At 43.6% G+C, this 22,889-nt stretch overlaps 1 long non-coding RNA gene across 1 annotated transcript; it reads left to right on the forward strand.

Moving 5' to 3' along the window:
* The first annotated feature begins 2,403 nt into the window (after positions 1-2,403).
* Positions 2,404-22,443, forward strand: LOC132832498 (uncharacterized). Its single transcript, XR_009646955.1, has 3 exons — positions 2,404-2,522; positions 13,853-13,940; positions 22,381-22,443. It is a non-coding gene; the product is annotated as an uncharacterized LOC132832498 (long non-coding RNA).
* Positions 22,444-22,889: the final 446 nt, after the last annotated feature.

The raw sequence follows: 22,889 nt of genomic DNA on the forward strand, positions 1-22,889 counted from the left end.
TGAGGATGTCAGAAAATCACTTGTGAATGCCATCCATCATTGAAAATTGAATCAATGTCTGCCCTTGATAGAGACCTGTCTGTGCTGTGATGACAGGCTCCCCCTGAATGAATCCCCCACGTCTGACTGTATTTCCAACACAAGCCTCATCGAGGCTGTTCCACGCAGTTTGGCCTTTTTCACCAAATCATACCTTTTCCTGACCCTCTGTTCCTCGGGTCCTCTCTCTCCCACTGAGCATCTCATTTCTCATTTAAAACTTCATTCTTTCCCACCCTTCCAGGTAATTTTCTCACTGAGGGACATCCACTCTTTTCCTTCCTCAGTCTCTGCACCAAACAACCTCCCAACTTTCTGAGCAGGGATCCAATCACCCTGAAATATTAACTTTCCTTCTGTTTCCACAGATATTACCGGACAGAGTGAGGTTTTTATTTTCTCGTCATTGATAATTTAAAAATCTCAATTCCAACTGGAGTTAGAAAGTTTTACAGCACAGAAACAGGCCCTTTGGCCAATTAAGTCTAGGCCGATTTTGATTCCGTTTTCTAGCACTTGGCCTGTAGCCTTGTCTGTTATGATATTTGAAGTCCACATCTAAATTGTTCTGAAATGTCAGATGTTCCCTGCTCCTTTGAAGCAGTGAGTTCCAGGTACCCACAACTGTCTGGGTCAACAAAACCCTCAAATCTCCTCTAAACCTCCTCCTCTTACCCTTAAAACCTGTAAAAGGGGGAAAAGTTTTACCCTAGCTACCCAGTCTGTGCCCCTTAGAATTTTTAACTCTTCAATTAGATTTCCCCCTCACCTTTTTCTGCTTTGGGAAAACAACGCCCAATCTCTCCAGACTATCTTTCTCGTTGAATCGCTGCTGTCCAGGCAACATCCTGGTGGATGTCCTCTCACCCTCTGTAATGCAACTGTATCCTTCCTATCACATGGCGACCAGCATGACACACATTACTCCAGCTGTGGATGAACTAACATTACATACACAATGTCTGTATAACATTTTTGAGGGGGTGATGGCCTCATTGTATTATTGTTGGATTGTTAATTCAGGGACTGAGGGAATGTTCTGGGGATCTTGGTTTAAATCCCACCAGGGCTGGTTCGGGAATTTGAATTCAATGAAAATATGGAGTTAAGAGTCTAATGATGGCCGTGAAAACATTGATTTTTGATGGAAAAACCCATCTACTTCATTCATATAATTTTGGGATGGAAATTGTTATGTACCAGGTCAGACCCCCTCAAAATATTTCAAGACAGTATCCTGGACTCTAAATTTGCGAGTTGTTTTAAGCAGATGTGACATGGATATTCCAGGAGGGAAGCAGCTGGCCCAACTACTTAGTTTTAAACAAAGCAGAATTTATTTACAAGATTACTGAGTGAAACACCAACAAAAGAGACCAGAATACTGGATAACTTAACTTCTCTAAAAACCCAATAGATCATCCCAACTTAATGATGGCTGTTCCAAATACTTGCAACAATCCCCATTAACACCCTTTGGCACAAAAGGTAAAATCAAACGCAGGGTCTTCCAGGAGAGAAGTCAGAGAGAGAGAGGGAGGGTCAGCATGGACCTGCGTCTCTTGGGTCTAGCAGCTTCACAACCTTCTGACGGCTTTCAGAGAATAGACAGACCAAACCAAACCAGAGAAAAGCTGAGCTGGGAGAATTGGTTTCTCCACTTTCATTGTATAAGTATATTTTTATCTTAAAAGCCATTTTCCTGAGGCAGTATCTGTTAGTTCTAATAAAATTGGCACTCAAACACTTTGAAACTCAGATTTGTCAGAACCTGTGTCTTTTAACGCACTAGGTAAAAACAATGACTGCAGATGCTAGAAACCAGATTCTAGATTAGAGTGGTGCTGGAAAAGCACAGCAATCCAGGCAGCATCCGAGGAGCAGGAAAATCGACGTTTCGGGCAAAAGCCCTTCATCAGGAATATTGCCCAAAACATTGATTTTCCTGCTCCTCGGATGCTGCCTCAACTGCTGTGCTTTTCCAGCACCACTCTAACCTTTTAACGCATTCTCTGAAAAAACCCAACGACAACCTAGTCTTGTTAAATGAGCAGCATCATCCCAAAACTGCCATCCTTACATGGTCTGGCTTACCTGTGACTCCAGACCCACAGCAATATGGTTGACTCTTAACTGCCCCTCAGGCAATTAGTGATGGGCAATAAATGCTGGCCTAACTTGTAATGCCTTCATCTCATAAATAGTTTAAAAAGTGTGCAACATATTTATTTATTCATCATGTTCTCGCTCCTCTGAGCTCACTTCCATATGATTCTCCCTCAATCTCCTCTTCATGCAATCTCCTCAGCCCCTCTCTCCCACTGTAAATATAACCCTGTAACTCTCTTCCTGCAGTTTAACATGATAGTGATGGTTTCACCGCTCCCTATAACGTTCCTGGATGTACTTCCTGATCCAAGCTCCTCTGCAGTGTTTGTGAAAAATATCTCAATGAGGAATCGTCTGACCTTCTGAAACCAAAAGTAAGTTTTCAGTCTTCTTGGCTTAATTGAGAATAATTAGAAAAAGACACACTTTCTAGCGACATAAATAGGGACAAGTCAGGAATATTCTCCATGACGTTATGTGATAGAGCATTTTCAAACTTGGCTGAAAGTGCGCACTTCATTATTTTTATGGGAATTATTTTTTTCTAAAGGGTTACATCCCAGTTGAAATAGCAGGTTGCTAAAGCAAGTGAAATTGTTCACTTTTATTCTTGAATGAAATGTGACATGGTGGCTCAGCAGTCAGCACTGCTACCTCACAGTGCCAGGGACCTGGGTTCAATTCCAGCCTAGGGTGATTGGAGTTTGCAAACGCTGCATGGGTTTCCTCTGGGTGTTCTGGTTTCCTCCCACTGTCCAAAGATGTGCAGGCCAAATGGATTGGTCATGCTAAATTGCCTGTAGTGTCCAAGGATGTGCAGGTTAGGTGATTAGCCATGGAAAATGCAGGGTTACAGTGACAGAGTAGAGGGGTGAGTCTGTGTAGAATGCTGTTCGGAGAGTTGGTGTGGACTTGTTGAGCCGATTGGCCTGGTTCCACACTGGAGGAATTCTTCCATTGAGATGTAGGAGTTTAGAACATAGAACAGTCCAGCACAGAACAGGCCCTTCAGCCCATGATGTGCTGACCACTGCTCCTCATGTATGCACCCTCAAATGTCTGTGACCATATGCATGTCCAGTAGTCTCTTAAGTGTCCCCAATGACCCAGCCTCCACAACTGTTGCTAGCAACGCATTCCAAACCCTCACAACTCTCTGTGTAAAGAACCCGCCTCTGACATCCCCTCTCTACTTTCCTCCAACCAGCTTAAAACTATGACCCCTCGTGTTAGTCATTTCTGCCCTGGGAAATAGTCTCTGGCTATCGACTCTATCTGTACCTCACATTATCTTGTATACCTCAATTAGGTCCCCTCTCCTCCTCCTTTTCTCCAATGCAAAAAGTCCAAGCTCAGTCAACATCTCCTCATAAGGTAAGCCCTCCAGTCCAGGCAGCATCCTGGTAAATCTCCTCTGAACCCTCTCCAAAGCATCCACATCTTTCCTATAAAAGGGTGACCAGAACAGGACACAGTATTCCAAGTGCAGTCTAACCAAAGTTTTATAGAGCTGCAACAAGATCTCACTACTCTTAAACTCAATCCTCCTGTTAATGAAAGCCAAAACACCATATGCTTTCTTAACAACCCTGTCCACTTGGGTGGCACTTTTAAGGGATCTATGCACATGCACACCAAGATCCCTTTGTTCCTCCACACTGCCAAGAATCATATGCTTAATCCTGTACTCAGCTTTCAAATTCAACTTTCCAAAATGCATCACCTCGCATTTATCCAGGTTGAACTGTATCTGCCACCTCTCAGCCCATCTCTGTATCCTGACAATGTCCTGCCTACAACAGCCCTCTATCCTGTCAACGACATCTCCAACCTTTGTGTCATCTGCAAACTTGCTAACTCATCCTTCAATCCCCTCATCCAAGTCATTAATAAAAATTACAACAGGAGAGGCCCAAGGATAGAGCCCTGTGGAACACCACTCACCACAGACTTCCAGGCAGAATATCTTCCTTCTACTACCACTCACTGTCTTTTGTTGGCCAGCCAATTCTGTATCCAGACAGCTAAGTTCCCCTGTATCCCATTCCTCCTGACCTTCTGAATGAGCCTACCATGGGGAACCTTATCAAATGCCTTGCTGAAGTCCATATACACCACATCCACAGCTCAACCCTCATCAACTTTTCTAGTCACATCCTCAACGAACTCGATAAGGTTTGTGAGGCATGACCTGCCCCTCACAGAGCCATGTTGACTGCATTTAATAAAGCCATGCTCTTCCAGATGGTCATAAATCCTATCCCTCAGAATTCTTTTTAACACCTTGCAGATGACAGACGTGAGACTTACTGGTCTGTCATTGCCGGGGATTTCCCTATTTCCTTTCTTGAAGACAGGAATTACATTGCCTCTCTCCAGTCCACAGGTACGACTCCAGTGGAGAGCGAGGGTGCAAAGATCTTCGCAAGTGACGAAGCAATTGCATTTCTCGTTTCCCAAAGCAGCCGAGGACAAATCTGGTCTGGGCCTGGCGACTTGTCAATCTTAATGTTTGACAACATTTTCAGCACATCAGCTTCCTCTATCTCTATCCATTCCAACATGCACACCTGCTCTTCAAAGGTTTCATTCACCCCCTGGCTTCAAAGCCCCCTCCTGGCTCTCCTCAGACCATTTTTGAGCTCCTTCCTCACCTGACTGTAATCCTCTAGAGCTGAGCTTGACCCTAGCTACCTCCACTTTATGTAAGCTACCTTTTTCGTTTTGATGAGAAGCTCCACCGCTCTCATCATCCAAGGTTATTTTATCTTACCACTTCTTGCCTGTCTCAGAGGAACATATTTATTCATCACTTGCAACAACTGCTCCTTAACCAGTCTCCACATGTCTATAGTGCCTTTACCATGAAAGAATTGCTCCCAATCCATGCTTCCTAACTCATGTCTCATCATATCATAGTTTTTACTTCCCCAATTGAATATCCTCCCATTTTGCCTAATCCTCTCCTTCTCCATAGCTATGTAGAATGTGAGGCAGTTGTGGTCACTACCACCAAAATAGTCTCCCACCACAAGATCCGAGACCTGCCCTGGCTCGTTTCCGAGCACCAAGTCTAGAATGGCTTCTCCCCTCATTGGCCTGTCAATGTACTGAGTTAGGAAACCCTCCTGAACACACCTTACAAAAACAGCTCTATTCAAATCTTCTGCTCGAAGGAGATTCTAATCAATATTGGGAAAGTTAAAGTCACCCATTACAACAACCCTACTACGTCCACACTTTTCCAAAATCTGCCGACCTATGCTTTCTTCCATCTCCCTGCTGCTATTGGGGGGCCTGTAGTAAACCCCTAACGAGGTGACTGCTCCCTTGCTATTCCTAATTTCCACCCATACTGACTCGGTAGGCAGATCGTCCTCGACAATGGAAGCTTCTGTAGCTGTGATACCCTCTCTGATTAGTAGTGCTACACCCCCTCCTCTTTTTCCCCCCTCCCTATTCTTTTTAAATGCTCTAAACCTTGGAACATCCAGCCACCATTCCTGCCCCTGAGAAACCCATGTCTCTGTTATGGCCACAACATCATAGCAGCAGGTACTGATCCATGCTCTAAGCTCATCAGTTTTATTCCTGATACTCCTTACGTTAAAGCAAACACACCTTAACTGATCCCTGGTTCCTTCCCAGGAAAATTCTTCCCACTAGCTGGTCTACCTCTTGCAATTGCCTCATCTGCATCAACTCTCACCTCTGGTATACAGCTCAGGTTCCCACCCCCCGTCAAACTAGTTTAAACCCTCACAAACTACTCGAGTAAACCTTCCACCCAGGACATTGGTCCCCTTCCAGTTCAGATGCAACCCGTCCTTCTTGTACAGGTCCCACATTCTCCAGAAGGCATCCCAATTATCTACATATCTGAAACCCTGCCTCCCACACCAACTGCACAGCTATGTGTTAAGCTGCACCCGCGCCCTGTTCCTCGCCTCGCTATCTCATAGCACCGGTAGTAAACCAGAGAACACTACTCTGTTCGTCCTGCTTTGCAGCTTCCATCCTAACTCCCTGATATATATGGTCACTGCTTTCCTTCCCGGCTGCCCCTCTGGTTGTCGTCACTTCCTTCGCTGCTCCTGCTCCTTCTGTGAAAGGGAAAACACCGCTGTCCGCTACCCGGTAAGTAATTTTTAAAAACTGCCTTACCTTAGCTTCAGTCTTTGGGGTTCGTCTTACCTCCGCTGCTGCTCGTACTGTTATGGGCAAAGCTAGTGTTATTACTAATCCCTAATTGTCTTTGAACTGAGTGACATGTTAGCCTATTTGAGACAGCAGCGTAGAGTCATCCACATTGCTATGAGTCTGGAGTCACATGTTGGCAGGTCTGGGTGAGGACAGCAGATTTCCTTTCCTAAAGGATGTTATAAACCAATTTGGTTTTTGCCACAATTTGAGTTCACTGCCATCTTATCCTCCCTTCATCTCTTCTTCATCCAAACTCCCCAAGCTGAGGAACATGAGTCCAGTGACATCAGCACTGCACTTCCATCTTCTGAATGGCAATAGAAGAGAGCTGGTCAAAATATCTAATCTCCCAAGTTCAAGAATAGGTACTAGAGAACTGGTCAATGACAATGTGAAATGCTTATTCAAGAAATGGTGAGAGGGCAGTCAGGAGACAGAAGGGAACTGGCAGGCAGTGCCGGGAACCCGTCTAGCTATTCCCCTCAATAACAAGTAAACCGTTTTGGATAATGTTGAGGTGGGAGTGGGGGGCGACTTACCATGGGTAAGCCATGGGGTACAGGTCTCTGGCACAGAGCCTGTCCCTATTGCTTAGAAGGGAAGGGGTAAGATGAGCAGAGAACTAGTCACTGGGGACTCCATAGTTAGGGGGACAGATAGGAGGCTCTGTGGGAATGAGAGAGACTCACGGTTGGTGTGTTGCCTGCCAGGTGCCAGGCTCCATGTTGTCTCGGATCATGCTTTCGGGATTGCTGAAGGGAAGGGGGGGCAGCCTCAAGTTGGGGTCCACATAGGTACTAACGACATAGGTTGGAAAAGAGATGGGGATTTAAGGCAGAAATTCAGGGAGCTAGGGTGGAAGCTTAGTGCTAGAACAGAGTTGTCATCTCTGGTTTGTTGCCCGTGCCATGTGCTAGCGAGGCGAAGAATAGAGAGAGAGAGAGGAGTTGAACATGAGACTACAGGGATGGTACAGGAGGGAGAGTTTTGTATACCTGAATAATTTGGGCTCATTCTGGGTTCTACAAACAGGATGGTCTACAGCTGAACCAGAGGAGTACCAATATCCCGGGGGAGGGGATATTTGCTAATGCTCTTTGGGAGGCTTTAAACTAATTCAGCAAGAGGATGGGAACCTAAATAGTAGCTCCAGTGTCCAGGAGGTTGAGAGTAGTGAGGTCAGAAATGAGGGTCGCAAGAGTTCACTGGCAAGCAAGAAGGTGATCTGAACTGTGTCTACTTCAATGCCAGGAGCATCCAGAATAAGGTGGGTGAACTTGCAGCATGGGTTGGTACCTGAGACTTCGATGTTGTGGCTGTTTCTGAGACATGGGTGGAGCACGGACAGGAATGGTTATTGCAGGTTCTGGGATTTCGATGTTTCAATGAGCACAGAGAAGATGGTAAAAGAGGGATAGGTGTGGCCTTGTTAGTCAAGGACAGTGCTGCGGTGGCAAAAAGGACATTTGAGGACTCGTCTGCTGAGATGGTATGGGCTGAGATTAGAAACAGGAAAGGCGAGGTCACCCTGTTGGGGGTTTTCCATAGGCCTCCGAATCGTTCCAGAGATGTAGTGGATAGGATAGCAAAGATAATTCTGGATAGGAGTGAGAGTGACAGGGGAGTAGTTATGGGGTGACGTTAACTTTCCATGTATTGACTGGAAGTACTATCGTTCGAGTACTTTAGATGGGTCAGATTTTGTCTAATGTGTGCAGGATGATTTCCTGACACAGTATGTAGCTGCAAATGTGTTGCTGGTCAAAGCACAGCAGGTTAGGCAGCATCTCAGGAATAGAGAATTCGACGTTTCGAGCATAAGCCCTTCATCAGGAATAAGAGAGAGAGAGCCAAGCCGGCTGAGATAAAAGGTAGGGAGGAGGGACTAGGGGGAGGGGCGATGGAGGTGGGATAGGTGGGATAGCCCTTCCACCTATCCCACCTCCATCGCCCCTCCCCCTAGTCCCTCCTCCCTACCTTTTATCTCAGCCGGCTTGGCTCTCTCTCTCTTATTCCTGATGAAGGGCTTATGCTCGAAACGTCGAATTCTCTATTCCTGAGATGCTGCCTAACCTGCTGTGCTTTGACCAGCAACACATTTGCAGCTGTGATCTCCAGCATCTGCAGACCTCATTTTTTACTCTGACACAGTATGTAGACAGGCCAACAAGGAGCGAGGCCACATTGGATTTGGTACTGGGTAATGAACCTAGCCAGGTGCTAGATTTGGAGATAGGTGAGCACTTTGGTGATAGTGACCACAATTTGGTTATGTTTACTTTTGCGATGGAAAGGAATAGGTATGTACCAGAGGGCAAGAATTATTGTTGGGGGAAAGCCAATTAAAATGTGATTAGACAAGAGTTAGGATGCATAGGATGGGGAAGGAAACTACAGGAGATGGGCATAACTGAAATGTGAAGCTTATTCAAGGAACAGCTACTGTGTGGCTAAGCGAGGGAGCCATGGTTTATGAAAGAAGTTGAATCTTTTGTCAAGAGAAAGAAGAAGGCTTATGTTTGGATGAGATGTGAAGGCTCAGTTAGGACACTTGAGAGTCACAGGTTAGCCAGGAAAGACCTAAAGAGAGAGCTAAGAAGAGCCAGGAGGGGACATGAGAAGTCTTCGGTAGATAGGATCAAGGAAAACCCTGAAGCTTTCCACAGATATATCAGGAATAAAAGAATGGCTAGAGAAAGATTAGGGCCAATCATGGATAGTAGTGGGAAATTCGGCCCAACAAGTCCACACTGACCCGCCGAAGCGCAACCCACCCATACCCCTACATTTATCCCTTACCTAACACTACGGGCAATTTAGCATGGCCAATTCAACTAACCCGCACATCTTTGGACTGTGGGAGGAAACCGGAGCACCCAGAGGAAACCCACGCAGACACTGGGAGAACGTGCAAACTCCACACAGTCTGTTGCCTGAGTTGGGAATTGAACCCGGGTCTCAGGCGCTGTGAGGCAGCAGTGCTAACCACTGTGCCACCGTGTGGCCCACAAATTGTGGCCTCGAGTCCGAGCAGATGGGAAGCGCTCAAAGAATATTTTTTGTCAGTATTCACACTGGGAAAAGACAATGTTGTCGAGGAGAATACTGAGATACAGGCTACTAGACGAGACGGGATTGAGGTTCACAAGGACGAGGTGTTAGCAATTCTGGAAAATGTGAAAATAGATAAGTCCTCTGGGACAGACGGGATTTATCATAGGATTCTCTAGGAAGCCAGGGAGGAGATTGCAGAGGCTTTGGCTTTGATCTTTAAGTCGTCATTTGTCTACAGGAATAGTGCCAGAAGACTGGTGGTTAGCAAATGTTGTCCCCTAGTTCAAGAAATGGAGTAGAGACAACCCTGGTGATTATAGACCAGTGAGTCTTACTTCAGTTGTGAGTAAAGTGTTTGATAAGGTTATAAGATTTAGGACTTATAATCATCTAGAGAGGAATAAGTTGATTAGGGATAGTTATCATGGGTAGGTCATGCCTCATAATATTTATTGAGTTCTTTGAGATGGTGACCAAACAGGTGGATGAGGGTAAAGCAGTTGAAGTGGTGTATATGGATTTCAGTAAGGCATTTGAGAAGGTTCCCCATGGGAGGCTATTGCACAAAATACGGAGCCATGGGATTGAGGATGATTGTGCAGTTTGGATCAGAAGCAGGCTAGCTGAAAGAAGACAGAGGGTGGTAGCTGATGGGAAATGTTGACCCTCGAATTCAGTTCCTAGTGGTGTACTGTTTTGGATCCACTGCTGTTTGTCATTTTTATACATAGCCTAGATGAGGGTGTAGACGAATGGGTTAGTAAATTTGCAGATGACACTAAGGTCGTTGGAATTGTGGATAGTGCTGAAGGATGTTGCAGGTTACAGAGGGATGTAGATAAGCTGCAGAGCTGGGCTGAGAGGTGGCAAATGGAGTTTAATTCAGAAAAGTGTGAGGTGATTCACTTTGGAAGGAGCAACAGAAATAAAGAGTACTAGAATTATGGTAAGATTCTTGGTTGTGTAGAGAAATCTGTGTTTATGTGCAAAGATCCCTGAAAGTTGCCACCAGGTTGACAGGGTTGTTAAGAAGGCATACAGTGTGTTAACTTTTATCAGTAGAGGAACTGAATTTCGGATTATATATGAGTCTGATGTGGCCGTACTTGGAGTTTTGCGTACAATTCTGGTTATCACATTAAAGGAAGGATGCGGAAGCTTTGGAAAGTGTTCAGAAGAGATTTACTAGGATGTTGTTTGGTATGGAGGGAAGGCTGAGGGACTTGAGGCTGTTTTTGTTGTAGAGAAGGTTGAGAGGTGACTTTATTGAGATAAGATTAGATTCCCTACAGTGTGGAAACAGGCCCTTTGGGCCAACTGGTCCACACCGACCCTCTGAAGAGTAACCCATTTTCCCTCCAACTAATGCACCTAACACTATGGGAAATTTAGCATGGCCAATTCACCTGACCCACACATCTTTAGACTGTGAGAGGAAACCAAGACACAGGGAGAATATGCAAACTCCACACAGACAGTCGCCCGAGGCTGGAATTGAACCTAGGACCCTGGTTCTGTGAGGCAGCAGTGCTAACCACTGAGCCACCGTGGCGCTGTATAAGATAATAAAAGGGTTAGATAGGGTGGACAGTGAGAGCCTTTTTCCTTGGATAGAGATGGCTGGCACGAGGGGACATAGCTTTAAATTGAGGGGTGATAGATATAGGACAGATGTCAGAGTTAGTTTCTTTACTCAGAGACTACTAGGAGCGTGGAATACACTGCCTGCAACAGTTGTAGGCCCGTCAACTTTAAGGGCATTGAAATGGCCATTGGATAAACATGTGGATGAAAATGGAATAGTGTAGATTAGATAGGCTTCAGATTGGTTCCACAGGTCAGCACAACATCGAGGGCCGAATGGGCCTGTACTTTAATATTCTATGTTCTGTGTAACTATAGGCCAGTTAGTTTAACGTCACTGGTGGGTACGATTCAAGAGGAAACAATCAGGGAAAAATCAATAGTCACTTACAGAACTTTCAGTTCATTAAGGACAGCCATCAAGGATTTCTAACTGGTAGATCATCCTTGTTTCATTGATGTTTATTGTGGCTGAAGTAACAGAGAAGGTTGATGAAGGAGATGGGATGGATATTCACGCTGGGTCACAATGTTGTGGTTCATGGAATAGAAAGATCTGTATCAACATAATTACAAAATTGACTGGAGGTTGGGAAACAAGTGGTGTTCCCCAAGGGTCAGTGATAAAACCACTCAATAACTTGGATATTGCAGTTCAGAATAAAAATATATCAAAATTCGCTGATGTTACCAAACTCTGGCGGTTACAAATAGTGAAGATTATGCAAATCAATTAAAACAGGACATGTATAGTCTCTGGAGCAGGCTGACATGTGAAGGATGGGACTTACACAGAGAAGTGTGAGGTGATAATATAGAGAGGGACAACAGACTTAATGACACAAATTGTGTGGGGACAGAGGATCATGTAGTGCAAAAGCATTTATAAAATGTATACATTAGTGGGAGGTGGCCCAAGTCTAATTGCTCTTCTCATCAGTTCTTTGAAGGTGATAGCATGTCAGGAAGAATGAAAGGAAGAATGTAAGCAAAACATTGGAGATGAATTGAATTAGATTTATTGTTATATACTCGGATGACTGTGGTGAAAAGTTTATAAGTCACCACCTCGAGGGCCATCTTAGGTACTAAGGTACCTAGGTACAATCCTTAGCTACATAATAGAGAAATGAAGAAAAATCGTTACATTACAGCTATACACAGTATAACCATAGCTCAGAAAAACAAGTAGCAAAAGGACAAACATCACAGTCTGTCTGCGAAAGCTGTCCACAGCAGGTCAGTGCAGGGGGCCTCCATGTAGTCTGACCCCTGGCTGCCACCACACTCCACACTGAGCCGCTGATTGCTGGGATCCCTGCTTCTGGCTGCTGGTCACCAGTATCCCAGCTTCAGGTCACCGGTATTCCCTGCTCCAGCCACTGGCATCTCCCCCAACTGCCATCCCTGCTTCAGAGGCTGGGAGTCAGAGGCTGCCATTTTACCCGATGCTTGGGCATCATAAACAGAGGGATTTTGTACAGAGCTGAAAATGTGTTGCTGGTTAAAGCACAGCAGGTTAGGCAGCATCCAAGGAAAAGGAAATTCGACGTTTCGGGCCAGAGCCCTTCATCAGGAATGAGGAGAGTGTGCCAGGCAGGCTAAGATAAATGGTAGGGAGGAGGGACTTGGGGAAGGGGCGATGGAGATGTGATAGGTGGAAGGAGGTCAAGGTGAGGGTGATAGGCCGGAGTGGGGTGGGGGCGGAGAGGTCAGGAAGAAGATTGCAGGTTAGGAGGGCGGTGCTGAGTTGAGGGAACCGACTGAGACAAGGTGGGGGGAGGGGAAATGAGGAAACTGGAGAAATCTGAGTTCATTCCTTGTGGTTGGAGGGTTCCCAGGCAGAAGATGAGGCGCTCTTCCTCCAACCGTCGTGTTGTTATGTTCTGCCGATGGAGGAGTCCAAGGACCTGCATGTCCTCGGTGGAGTGGGAGGGAGAGTTGAAGTGTTGAGCCATGGGGTGGTTGGGTTGGTTGGTTGGTCCGGGCGTCCCAGAGGTGTTCCCTGAAGCGTTCCGCAAGTAGGCGGCCCGTTTCCCCAATATAGAGGAGGCCACATCGGGTGCAGCGGATGCAATAGATGATGTGTGTGGAGGTGCAGGTGAATTTGTGGCGACCCTTAGGACTCATAACAGCACAAAAGCCAGCTTCCACACTCAGACAACAACTCACTAGAACAAAGGACCCAATAGCCAGCACGAGCCAAACTAACGTAGTTTACAAAATACCATGCAAGGACTGCACAAAACACTATATAGGACAAACAGGAAGACAGCTAACAATCCGCATCCATGAACATCAGCTAGCCACAAAACGACACGACCAGCTATCCCTAGTAGCCATACACTCAGACAACCAGGAACATGAATTTGACTGGGAAAACACTACCATCATAGGACAAGCCAGACAGAGAACAGCCAGGGAATTCCTAGAGGCATGGCATTCATCCACAAACTCCATTAACAGACACATGGACCTGGACCCCATATACAAACCACTACAGCTGAAACTGACACCCAGAAGCGGCAAGAACATCCATCAACAGACACATCGACCTGGACCCCACATACAAACTACTACAGCTGAAACTGACACCCGGAAGCGGCAAGAACAAACCACTATAAATACCGGAAGAAACATCACAGCAGCGCTTCACAGGAGGCTCCAATAGCACTGATGATGTTCCCTAGCCAGGGAACGAAACGTTTGCAGCAAAAACTTCCAGCTCGGCGAACAGAACCACAACAACGGACACCCGAGCTACAAATCTTCAACCAGACTTTAAGTGGCTTACTATGTTAACATTTCTGTTCTGTAACTAATATAACTCTTCAAAAAATATGTTGCAAACTTTTCATTTCAGATGAGATACTTCAATCAGTTATTTCCAATAATGCAAGGAAGAGTCTTCATTTGTCTGTTACTGTTTGGTTTTCACACTGTGCTGTCAGGTAAGCAATGGAATTGTTACTGCACGTATTTCTGACACTTCATTTTGGAACAGGCATTTATTCACCATCTTCACCATGTCACTTGATGTCATCATTCAATCTGTTCCAGTTGCATTCAGCAGCATCTAATTGCACAACTTGATGTTGAGTAAGTTCCCAGAGAAGACCATGGAAAAGGGTGTACAGATACACCCTAAACCTGATCTTATCTTTTCTCTTCGTAGATACTGATGTCCTGCTGTGTTTTTCAAGCATTTTTTTGTTTCAGATTTCTATAATTAGTGGTTTTTCTTTCTTCTCATTATTGCTACCGCTCAGAAAATTGCACCAGCCTTTTCTTATTGTCCTAATTCCCCCTTTCTGTCCAGTTTATGTAAACTCATGAACACAATAAAGAATTTTTCAGAGAAACAGTTTGAAAATTTCGTCCCCTCTTTATTTCTGTGAGAAGTTCCTTGACCTGGCGTTTGGGTTTCTGCCAGAATCTGGCCAATGTGGCTCATTGCTAAATATACATTGTGTTGGATAAACACATTTTCTCTCCAAGTAACAAACAAATTTAACAATGAAAGGAATTTGTACAGAGTAAAGTCATGCAAATGGAAAATAAGTTAAATAACCAAATAATCTGTTCAAGGTATTTAATGATTGAGGAATGTTGCTGCAACATTGGAAAATATTTTTAAACATCTGTAAATAGTGTTGTGGGAGCCTTCACTCCCACTGGAACAGGCACACGACACTTTGATTAATATCTCATCAAAAAGGTGACATGCCCAACAATATAACACTCTCAGTATTCACTAAAGCTTCAGCTGAAATCATTGCTGAAGTACAACAGTGGGACTCCAATGTCAGAAAGTAGTCCATTTTCATCAGATTTGTGCACTGTTTCCAGGTTAAGATTTTCCATAATTTCAAATTATCACCTGTGTTTTCAAATACCTTTATTCCTTTATATTTCTGTAATCTCTCCCATTCACACCCAACATTCCTCCTCATGTATTTATAGGTGTACAGGTAATTTTTTGAAGTGTGTGGCCATGCGTGTGTACTAATTTAAAGGGGCCAGTATTTTGCTTTTGGACACATTCACATTACTGTGCATGTTAAAGGGAATACTGCTCACAACCTTTTGGGAGGTCTGTACTAATCTGATTCTGCTCTGTTTGGTATTCCCAAATTAAACTGCTTTATAATTGGTGGCAATACCTTCACCTACCTAGGCCATAATCTTTGTAACTCCTGTTAAATCTCCCTGACTCACTACCTTGCTTTACCCTTTAAAAACCTTTCTCAGAATTTGCTTTCTTGAACATGCTCTTGGCTGTCTGCTCTAATCTGTCTAATATGGGTGGGCCTCATATTTACATTTGTAACATTTTCTGCCCTGGGACACTTCTATATGATATAAACAAATGCTTTTATTTGAAACAATGAACAAAATTGAAGTGTACACACAGAGGCTTGTTCGTGAGTAATAAAGGGATAAACTGAGGAACAAAAAACAGAAATTGCTGGAGAAACCCAGCAGGTCTGGCAGCAGCTGTAGAGAGAGAAACAAAGTTAATGTTTCGAGTTCAGAACATCTGAAGAAGAGTCCTGTCAGAGTCAAAACATTAATTCTGTTTTCCTGTCTCCACAAATGCTGCCAGATCTGCTAAGTTTCTCCACCATTTTCTGTGTGTTGTTTTCAGATTTCCAGCATCTGCAGTATTTTATATTCTCAAAGTGAGGAATACTATTAAACTGGAAATAAATCAGTTTCATCCAAAACGTAGAACTGTGAGGAAGCTGAAATCACTGCTTCTTGTGCCTAAGAATGGCTTTACGGGGGATCCAAGATGGCGGCGACCCAGCAAGACTGAGTCCACAGTGCTCTACCCAAAACTTGGGAAAAGTGGGCTATCCACCCCCACCACACTCACTAAACCATTTATAATAGTTGTTAACCTTAAATAGTTACCTATTAGTACATTTAAATAGTCTAATACTAGCTGGAAAATGAGTAAAGGGAAGGGAACAGGCGGCTCTAAGAAAGCAGGGACCCCTCCCCCACCCTCTCCCTCTTCAGCTGCAACAAAGGTGTCTTCAGCTACTTCAGGAGATTTACCAATGAAGATGAGCTTTGAGGAGATGTTTGCCAGGTGGGAGGCGAAGATTGATGCTTTTATCGATGAGTCTCGGCAGAGCAGAGAAGCACTATCAGCCGAGCTGCAGAAGCAGGGCAGAGACATTCAGGAATTGGAGTGCCGAGTCAGAGAGGTGGAGTCGAAGGCCGCAGCCTCAGAGACTGGGATAAAATCAACAGCCAACCACGTCCGTTTTCTCGAGAATCGAGTCCAGAACCTAGAAAACCACATTGATGACCTCGAAAATCGATGTCGTAGAAAAAATATTCGGTTGTTGGGCCTTCCCGAGCAGGAAGAGGGAGGCCAGCTGACAGCATTCTTAGAGCATTGGCTGCCACAACTTTTAAATCTGCAGGCTGGATCAGGCCAGGTAAGGGTAGAATGGGCCTACCGGGTCACAGTACGTGAGCCCGGCTCAACCCAGCGCCCACGCCCGGTCCTGTTCCAGCTGCAGAGCTATAGGGAGAGGCAGATGCTCCTGGAAGCCTCAAGAAATCTGGGAAAAGATCCCCAAGCTATGACCCACAAAGGATCCAGGATCATGCTGTTCCAGGACTTCTCCCCAGCTTTGGTCCGAAAGAGGAAGGCATTCGATGAGGCGAAGAAGCGTTTAAGGGACTTAAATATCCAGTACTCCTTACGATATCCAGCGACGCTACGCCTTAGCCACGAAGGATCCATATATAACTTCGGATCACCGGAGAAGGCTAAGGAATTCTTGGAATCTCTTAAATAAGCTGTAAGAGATTGTGGACGCTGGTCTGCCTTTCCCATTATTTTGGTTTACATCCCTTCATCTTTTCTTATCTTTCCCCCTATGTGTGTATGTATATATATATGTTGGGGCGTTTGGTTAATGTTGATGGGGGGAGGTGGTTACCTTATTCTATTTTACTTCTGTTTTTAGGAGCGGGGTTGTTTTTCTTTCCCCTGTTATTTTGTGGTATTATATTTAAGTATTACGTGTTGAGATTGTAATCTTATAGTTATATATGGTATTAATATTCCCAAATATATTTAGATGTGGGTGTGGGTGGGGGTGGGGTGTTCACTGTTAACTCTAGCTTTATATTATATTTGAATTCTCCTCATTTTATTGAGGAACACCTGGGTCAAGGGTGGGGCACTGGTTGGAAGAGGGTAAGATGGACTGTGGGAGAGGAAGTGATGCTCCCTGGGAACAAGGGAGAAAATCTCCAATTCGGAATGTTTTATATTTTTTATACTTAGAAAGAGTTTTTTGTTATATTGTTTTGAGTGTATCAGAGAATCTTTACTTTTGTAAATCTTGTATGCTCCATGCTCGGGATGTTCTAGATAGGGTTTCCCCTCCCGAGGGGTCTCGGATCTGTCCAGATGATTATGGCAGAACAGTCGGTTAAGTGGTGCACCTGGAATGTCAGGGGGAGTAATTCGCCAGTTAAAAGGAAGAAAATATTATCAAATCTTAAGAAAGAGAGAGTTGATATAGCTCTCCTACAGGAGACACACCTGTCGGATAAAGAACACTTAAAATTACGACAGGGCGGATTTGATCAGGCCTTTTTTTCCTCTTTTAATTCAAAAAGCAGGGGAGTCGTTATCCTTGTCCGGAAGAACTTCCCTTTGAAAATTCTAAATCAGATAAAAGACGAATCTGGACGATATATTTTGATTAAAGCCCTCATAAATGGAGAGGAATATGGGATCTTAAATGTATACTGCCCCCCGGCACACCCCTTTAAATTCATAACGGAAGCTTTTTCAAAACTGATGGCCTTTGGTGCCCGTCATACAATTATAGGGGGAGACTTTAATTGTATTATGGATCCGGAAATAGACAGGATTCCCAAGAGTGCCGCTGGAGTATCTCCCAGATCTAGACAACTGGCGGACCTGAATAAAGAATTAGGATTGGTAGATGTATGGAGATGTCTCCATCCACAGGGTAGAGATTTTTCTTTCTACTCTAATCCACATAAATGTCACACAAGAATTGATATGTTTTTTGCCCCATTGATTTTTCTAAACTCTATAGCAACCTGTAAAATAGGTACTATAGCAATCTCTGACCATGCCGCTGTATACATGGAAACTAAGGTAAAGAACAATGGGACATCTGCTCGGCATTGGCGTATGGACCCCTTCCTGATAAAAGATAGCAAATTTTTAAAGTACTTCTCCCAAGAACTTAAAACTTTTTTAGAAATTAATACTGGTATGGCTAGCAATCCGTCAATGATGTGGGAGACCATCAAAGCTTATGCACGAGGTTTGATCATCTCCTATTCAGCGACCCAGAGGAAAATGAAGGGAGAGCAACAGCGTCTGCTCGAAGCTCGCCTAAAAGCAGCCGAAACAGCATACGCTGATAGACCTTCTATCACAAAATTGCAGAGGATTACAGCTCTTAGGACAGCTTTAAACACCGCGCTTACTCAAACGGCTAAAAGGGAAATATTATTTGCGAAACAAAGATTATATGAATATGGTGACAAACCGGGTAGATACTTAGCATTTCTTGCAAAGAAAAAGAAAGCCCCTCAAACTATTCCGACCATCAAGGAAAGTACAGGTACCCTGACTCATGATCATAAAAAGATCAATGCGACCTTTAAAGAATTTTATTCTGAACTATATAGATCGCAGGATTGTGAAGATAGGATTAGGAGGATGCAGTCATTTTTAAAAAATTTGACCTTCCCGGGCCTGACTCCGGAACAGGTGTCGGCCCTAAATACCCCTTTAACAGTCCAAGAAATACTTGAGGCAATTAGGCAACTTCAGAGCGGAAAAGCACCGGGCCCGGATGGTTTTCAAGCTGAATTCTATAAAGAATTTACAGGAATATTGGTTGACCCACTTATGGATATGTATAATTTTGCGCATAGTCAGGTCTGTCTCCCGCCCACGCTGAAAGAAGCAAATATTTCTCTTATCCTCAAAAAAGGAAAAGACCCAGAAGATTGTGCATCTTACAGACCAATATCCTTACTAAATGTAGACTTTAAAATTCTCTCAAAAATGTTAGCACTAAGACTAGAAAGGGTACTGCCATATATTATAAAGGAGGACCAGACGGGATTTATTAAGGGCCGCAGATCATCCAATAATATCAGAAGGGTCTTGAATATGATCCAAGCCTTTCATCAGGGAAAGATACCAGGAGTAGTAATTTCATTGGATGCGGAAAAGGCATTTGATAGGGTTGAATGGTCATATTTATTTTACACATTGGAAAGGTTTGGCGTTGGACAGGTGTTTACCAAATGGGTTTCAACATTGTATAATGACCCCAAAGCAGCTGTTATTACTAATGGGTTAAGATCGGATGGCTTCAGTGTGGGTAGGGGCTGCCGTCAAGGATGTCCTCTCTCACCATTGTTGTTTACACTGATAATCGAACCATTAGCAGAAGCCATCCGGACTGATCCTAATATAATGGCCCCGAGGATTGGTACAGGTAAACACAAAATTACCCTCTATGCAGATGACATTCTCTTATTCCTCAGTAATCCTTTAATGTCAGTGCCTCGTCTAATTCAAGTTATTAATACATTTAGTGCATTCTCAGGCTATAAAATTAATTTTTCAAAATCGGAAGCCATGCCAATGGGTGGTCTGGCTATGATACCCCACTTAATGGACGGATCCCCTTTTCCCTTCCGTTGGTCCCTGGAGGGCTTCTTATATTTAGGTATTTTTATCACGCCAGAATTTGATCAGCTGTATAGGGCTAATTTTGTACAATTAATGGAAAGGATAAGGCAGGACCTTCAGCGATGGAGAGACCTTCCGATTTCCTGGCTAGGGAGAATAGCATTAATTAAAATGAATGTTCTGCCCCGTCTCTTATATCCTATGAGAATGCTCCCGCTGATGCTGCCAAGGCTAGCCCTACGTAAATTATATGGCTGGTTGGGCTCCTTTATTTGGAACCATAGACGGCCCCTTATTAAGCTGAAGAAGCTACAGCTTCCACAGGCAAGGGGAGGACTGGACTTCCCAGACTTTAGGAAATATCAGTTAAGCTCCCTACTAAGTTACATAGCTGATTGGGTTTCATCTGATCCACAATCAATTTGGCTGGATATCGAAGCCTCCCAAGTAAAATACCCACTTATTAACCTTTTATTTTCAGATAAGAGGAAAATCATTACAGACCACTGTAAAAATCCCATAATATTAAACACAATTAAGGCCTGGAATATAATGCGGCAAAATGAGGGTAACTCACATAAAACATCCCCCCATGCACCAATAGTAGGCGCATGGGGATTCCAACCGGGGATTACAGATGCCACCTTTAAACTCTGGAGATCCAGGGGCATCTCATGCTTAGGGGACCTATTTAAAGATGGGATCCTGATGTCCTTTGAGCAGCTGCGTCTGAAATTCGGAATACCTAATGGGGATCTCTTTCGATACTTCCAAGTTCGAGATTATATACAGAGGAAGACTACATTAATAGATAGTCTTTATAAATCAGACAGAGAACGTAATGTCTTACGACCAGCGGGGGCATCCTCCGTTAGTACTATATACCATTTGCTACACGAAGGAGTCTCAGGAGACATGGATGACCTGCTTAAAACATGGGAGCAGGACTTGGGGCTAGAAATCTCTGAGGATATGTGGAATGACATTTGGGAAAATGCTAGAAGAATTGCTATCTGTAACAGAACTCAGGCTATCCAACTAAAGATACTTCATAGGGCCCATATAGCTCCGGCTCGACTGGCAAAATTTAAGGCAGGAGCATCTCCAATGTGTCCCAAATGCAAAATAGAGGTGGGTACTCTTGTACATTGTCTGTGGACTTGTCAGAAAATCCGCAGATACTGGACTAAAGTGGCAAATACCCTGACAGAAATTTTAGGAACGGAAATTAGGGTGGACCCTGTATCTCTCCTTTTGGGCTTTTCGAACCTCTCATCTCTGGATATGTATGGGAAGAGACTATTTTCTATTCTCTCTTTCTGTGCAAGGAAAAATATTTTGGTGAACTGGGTGGCTGAGGGCCCCCCTGGACTTTCAAATTGGCACAGATTAATTATGGAATATATCCCCCTTGACTTCCTCACAAATATGGTGCACCGAAAGACTGAATTATTTTATAAAATATGGCAGCCCTTTTTGAATTATATAAATGCAGATATTTCGGCTATCCTAACAAGGGCTTTTATTTAGTGAAGATTTCAGACCGGGCTGCTCCGGGGCCCCTTGGGAGAGGAATCCTGCGCGAATACGGGTTTTATTATATTTGATGTTTATACATTCCGAGCATGTAAGAGACTTAGGTATACACTCTGGTTAGTTATAGGTTAGATTAGTAGAAAGTTGAGTTTTTTTTTCTTTCTTTTTTCGTTTCTTTTTTTTCTTTTTTTGTTTTCTTTCTTTCTCTTTTCTTTGTTAAATTATGACTATTGTATATATGATTTAATTGTACATCAATGTTTGTATTTGAGAGTTTTGTTTATTTTTGTAAATTTGCAAAAATGTTAAATTTCAATAAAAATATCTACAAAAAAAAAGAATGGCTTTACAGCCAAAGTCATCATCTGGAAGGACTTCCATATTACGTTTTCCATTTCTTCTTCTTCAGAGTTGAGGATGACTTGCTTCCACTTCTCTGGGGTTCTGTGGTGTCTGAACAGTCCTGGAGCCACAGACTTTGCCAGAAGTGGGGCATGTCATGTTTGAGGAGGGTGGATGGGTCTCTCTAGATACTGAATGCTCTTTCTGCTGCTTGTACCTGGCCTCAGCATGCTCCATTCAACAACACTCAAGGGGGTTAGCGTCTTCATGGATGTTTCTTCTCCAGTTTGTGCATTCTAGGACAAACAATTCCAGTGTGTCAGTGGGGATGTTGCATTTGTTTAGGGAGGCTTCTGGGATGTCCTTATAGTGTTTTCTCTGCCCTCCTAGTGGTCACTCACCATGGTGGAGCTTGGAATAAGAAGTTGTTTAGGAGATACTATGATGGGCATACAGATAATGTGGCCCATCGCAATACATCGTAATTCATTTATTTTTGTGAATCAGAAATTTGAGATGATTGGTCAGGATTCCTCTTTTATCAGCCAATCTATTCATGTCAACTGGTTAGTGAACCAGTCAGTTTGTAAGAAATCTGTGGGAAATAGTTACAATTTCTTTTTACAATCTTTGTCTATTTTAGACTATTATATGTTTTCCAAATTAATGACTTCTGGTGGAATTATCAGAATTAAAAATGGGAACACATGCCCTATAAAATACCTCCCTAGAAATTAAATCTGTTCCTCTGGTAAGAGAATTGACTTTGTTTTCAATCTTGTATTTTGCAGAGATATTCGATGTGTTTGGACCGGATGATCCCATCACAGTCTCTGTGGGTAAAGATGTTGTACTAGAATGCCAAGTGGTCCCAGATATATCTCTGAACACCTTAGAGGTTCGATGGTTTACATCAGATTCAGCTTTACCAGTTCATTTATACACTGGAGGACAGGATCGGCCTGACGTACAGGACAAAGATTATCAAGGGAGGACAGAACTGTTTAAAGATGAGTTTCCCCTTGGAAATGCTTCTCTGAAACTGAAGAAGATAAAAGTGTCAGATGAAGGGAGTTACTCATGTTACATTGACTCCAAAACACACCATGATCAAGCAGTGATAGATCTGAACGTTGAAGGTTAGTCTTTCTCATTTTAAATCACTAATGGTCACTGAATATAACACAATATTTAGTTTAAAAATATTTTAAAATCATGAGTTGCATATAATAAGCTGAATGATCCTTGGAAATGAAAACCACAAAATATGCGCTGGAATACTGGTCATAAATAATTCAAA

This window comes from Hemiscyllium ocellatum, chromosome 35 (assembly GCF_020745735.1).
Source record: "Hemiscyllium ocellatum isolate sHemOce1 chromosome 35, sHemOce1.pat.X.cur, whole genome shotgun sequence".
NCBI lineage: Eukaryota > Metazoa > Chordata > Chondrichthyes > Orectolobiformes > Hemiscylliidae > Hemiscyllium > Hemiscyllium ocellatum.